General features: G+C 28.4%; 1 long non-coding RNA gene across 1 annotated transcript; it reads left to right on the plus strand.

The window, feature by feature from the left end:
- Positions 1-3,647: 3,647 nt before the first annotated feature.
- Positions 3,648-4,163, plus strand: LOC133179577 (uncharacterized). Its single transcript, XR_009720143.1, has 2 exons — positions 3,648-3,809; positions 4,013-4,163. It is a non-coding gene; the product is annotated as an uncharacterized LOC133179577 (long non-coding RNA).
- Positions 4,164-4,807: the final 644 nt, after the last annotated feature.

Raw genomic sequence — 4,807 nt, forward strand, 5'->3', positions numbered from 1 at the left:
CTGAAAAAGTATAACAAATTACGTTCAAGTATATAAGATTAATTAGACATAGAGCAATATTTTTTTATGAATAGCAATTCTTCAAAAAGATTTTTAATATTAATCAAAAAAGAAAACAAAACAATATCATCCTATGTTATTGCATGTTATTTTACAAGCATAAAAGTATAATGTTATTGGACTATTTTGATAAATTTCCATTCTTCTATTTAACGAAAATATTTCAGTATTAAAATTGAAAAGAAGAAAGAGCAGAATAGCTCTCTTAAGCACTTTAAAAACTTCCAAACCAAAAAGAACAAAAATTAAGACAACCTAAACAAATAAAATACAAAGAAAAAAAATGCTAAAAAAGAAAAGACAATCGAAACAAAAAAATATTATTTATTCTTAACATATAAAAATATAGGATATATACTTCACAATGGATATCATTTAAACACATACATAAAAATCCATATATTATCCGTTAGAATCAGAAAAAGAAAGATAGAAAATTAATAAAGCGAAAAGTAATCATACCAACCTTATATCTAAAGGAAGAAGACAGCTTGTGGTCATAAGAGACATATCTACTTATATATGGCCAGACAAATGACTGTTTAAACTTTAGAAACTGACATAATGTCAAGATATGCACAAAGTTTCTGCAAATTCATTGCTTTGATTCAATGTAAATTACACCTCAGCTGAGACTAAATACTATTTTGTAGGCAAATGTGCAACCCTGTCGATATTTTTGCCTTGCTGTTGAACTTTAAGAGCATGCTTATGTATATACTGTATATTAAATGGTGGTAGATTATTTCACCTATTAATGTAGTCAGTAGGAATTTACATTTTCATATAGATAACCGTGGTACAAAATAACATCGCATGTAAATACAGAAAACATTTTAAATATATTTAAAGAAATACAGTAAGAATCAAACTATTTTGGAATAAGTGTATTGTAAAAATCTTTTCGAGGGAAAAATGGAATATTATGAACTAAAAAGCTAGATTCTTCTTTCAAGATATTTGATAATTATAAGCTTCAATCGCCCCAGTTAACAAATATAATTCAACCCCTCCCCTGGAACGTGAAAAAGATCATATTTTTATTCCATCTGATCGATATTTGATCCCGTGAATTTTACGACAATTTTTCGGAGATTATTTCAGCGTTTTCATCTTCATATTTCCTATTAATTTGAGTAATATTCTAGATATCACTTCCATATGATGTTTTTGTCTCGCAAGTGATTCGGTACGCAAAAGCATGCTCTTAGTAAGATTATTATTTTTTAATCAACGCAGGTTACTGATTGTGTTGTTATAGGATCTCAACTACATGTATCTTGTTTAAAACCAGCATTTCTTTGCTCTTTTTAATGACCTTGTTTGTAAGTACAGCCTATCGATGGGTTATATTATGACTATAACGTTTCACACCATTTGTTAGGCCATTGATTTCATACAAATTTGACTATTGATTACTCCATTTCCGTGAGAATTACAGAGGTCTCATGGCGAGTTTCACAAGCCAAGAGGGGATGCTTACTCCTCAGGCACCTTATACCCCTTAGAATTATATCCAGTCTATAAAATCAAACTTGGCTTTTCAATACACATTTATTTGAAAATATTTTTTTTTCATGTTCTAGTTGGAACATTCAATTTTTTCTTCTTTAATGACTTAAAAGATGGATACATTTATTTGATGAACAAAAAGTATAATCTTAATTCTTTTTATGATCACCACTAATATTTTTTAAATTAATGTTAGGAATAATTTAAGATACGATTTTCTGACAGCGAATTGAATGTATCATGGTGATTAACAATACGTATATTTTACGAATAATTCCAAGTAGCTTCCGAAAATTATAAGAAATGTACGTTACATGGCATGTGCATTGTACATTTCCTCGAACGTTGTCGAATTGATATTGGCCATATATCATTTACAATTTCAGGATAGAAATTGAAAAAAGTAAACATTTGTCATAAAAAATAATTATTATTTTCATATATTCTTCTCTAATAGTCTTTTTTATTATAGCTCATTTATAAGGTTTTAAATATAATGAACTCGTCATATAAAGTCAAACCACGGATAATTGTGTTGTTGTTAGACATGGTGACTTTCATATATAATGACGCGAAGTTATACACATCTAAACTGCAGTTTCCTAGGATTAGGTAACGCATATTTTTCTGTTACACACGTTTTTATTAATGTTTAGTTTCTTAAAATTTTAATTGTTAATGCTTTTCATTTACTTTTATAACTCATTACAAATACTCAAGATGTCTCATGCTTATTTCATCAACAATGTTACACATTTTAGAACTTGATTTATGAAAACATTATGTAACGTACGTGTCATACTTATCCATACACTGAAAGATTACAATATAAGAAGTCAGATAATTTCAATAAAACTTTCAGATCTTTATACATTTATTGTTTGAGCAAAGGAATAATCTTTTACATTTTTAAAGATTTATTGCTTTCATTATTTGAAAAGAAAGAAATGTTTTAGGCGGAACATTAAAGGATTTTTTTCTTATTTTATTCAAGAAAAAATCCCACACTTTTGTGTGAAAGTGTGCAATTCTTCTTCTTCTTCTTCTTTTTAACATATTCTTTTCTATTATAATAAAACTTAGGAGGACAGAACACTTGGCCTTCTACTTATAACTGCTATATTTTGACATGATGAATAATACATTCTTTAATTAAAGTTTTTGAGTTACAAGGTCTGACCTCCTCGTACAGGTGTATATACGCAATGTCAATAACATTTAGCCTCGACAAGATCTTGCCATGAACTTGCAGTACTAATTAGCATGTTTTACCCTTTATTAACATTCCAATGATAAAGAGAAATTAGACTGACTATATATAAGCAGACAAAGAAACGAGATAAACATAACTTTTTCTTCTGCAACATTAAGGTAAGCAAAATGACGTTGTTTTTCTCTTTTCTCCTAGAATTTCACTGGAAAAACAAAATCAGTGTCTAGTTTTTACAAATTTAATTTGTTGATACTCACCAGCATTTTTAAATGCAAAAAAAGAAATAAATATTCGGCATGCTTACGCCATTTTATTGTGCTTACTACTAAAATAGTGAGGACTCATTTAACAATTACATTTTTATTATCATTTATATTTGAGATCATTTGATTTTCATTCAACGATGGCATCATCTTCAATGTTTCCTTCTGGGTAAATTATTTTGCAAAATACAGAAAATTATTGCCCAATCTCGTACGTTCAAAAAAGTATATGAAACAGCTACATGTAGTCACGTGACTTCTGCATTAGAAATACATGTAATAGAGCCATTCAGTTATATGCAATGAGAATTTTCGATAAAGGTAAGATTTTTTTTTTTAAATATATAATCATCATTTTATGATTACAATAAAAGCACATTTCATTTTTAAAATAATGATGGTGAAAAAACTTATATTTTGAAGTGTATTTGTGTATCACTGGAATGTGTATTTGTACGTAATATTTAAAAAAAAAAAGGTCCAAAATGTTGTTACAGGAAGTATTAATCGCCTTGTAATTTTTAAAGAAAATATAAAGGAAAAATTCAAAAGATGACAACATATAAAAACAAAATATAATTGCTTGTTTTTAGGTATCCACCCACGAACTACAATGAACTTCATCCAGCTTTTGTTGCTTCTTGTTTTGGTGCTACTGACCATATATGTGATGGGATCAGTTGCCTCCCCCTGGAGATGGCACAGAAGATGGTCTGATTCCAGCAGCGGTGGTTCCTGGAGCTGGAGTCGTGGATAACTTAGTAAGATGATTCTTATTTTATCAAAGTATATTTGTAGACATGCACATTGACTTTTGGTAATGAACAATTTCAGTAGCGCTATACAATATGATGAGGATCTGTTTTACAGTATCATGTAAATTGAGATTTTAGTCAAGAAACAAACTGATCAAAGATATTGATCATCTCCTGTTTTCTAACATCAAAAATAATTTTCTTTTCAGATGGTATTGCAGAAGAAATTTGTTTTTATTTATTTTAAAGTATATCTTGAACTAAATTTTGTTTTCATACACACGTTCACAATATACTATGTTTCTTAATGAAAACATTAGTTTTACTTAGTTGTTATCAATAAAATGAAGTGTCAAGTCATTTTTTTCACTTGTCTTTCCTTGGTTCGCACACTCCTTTTATTGATATATAAGTGTACAAAGAAATGATGCAAAATGATGAGAACAAGGTACTTATTCTGCACATTTGAAGGAAAAATAATATAAGGCCAATGCATGAATATCGAAACATAAAATAAAAAGTAATCATTGTGCATGGTTATATATTTTAGACTTTTTTCATTATAAACAATAAATTTATTTATTTAAATACCTAAAGATGGAAATGCATCCATGGTTTGAAAAAGACGGACACTAATTAAATGTTTTGTTCTACTGCTATGCTGTATATTTTAAAAGTGTTTAATAAGTCATAATGATTAATGACTAAAATTAAAAAATAGTCACAAATAATTTCTATCATAAATAGGGTATCTTAGACAACTATGAAGAGGCAACATTACCTAAAACAAAACTAAGATGTTTCATGTACGTCTAAAAAGTGTAGAGATTACCTGGTAACATAACAGCCTAATTATCTGGAACACTGTACTATCGCAAGTGGATCTTCATTGCTTATTGTTAATTCACAAGATAACAGTTAAGAATACATGATAAAAATACTGTTGGATGCAATGATATATAATGTTCACAATGGCAAAAATCTATCATAATGAAGCAAGTTCC

The sequence above is a fragment of the Saccostrea echinata genome, unplaced genomic scaffold, assembly GCF_033153115.1.
Source record: "Saccostrea echinata isolate AGI-Se365-2 ecotype Australia unplaced genomic scaffold, CSIRO_AGI_Sech_v1 ptg000001l, whole genome shotgun sequence".
NCBI lineage: Eukaryota > Metazoa > Mollusca > Bivalvia > Ostreida > Ostreidae > Saccostrea > Saccostrea echinata.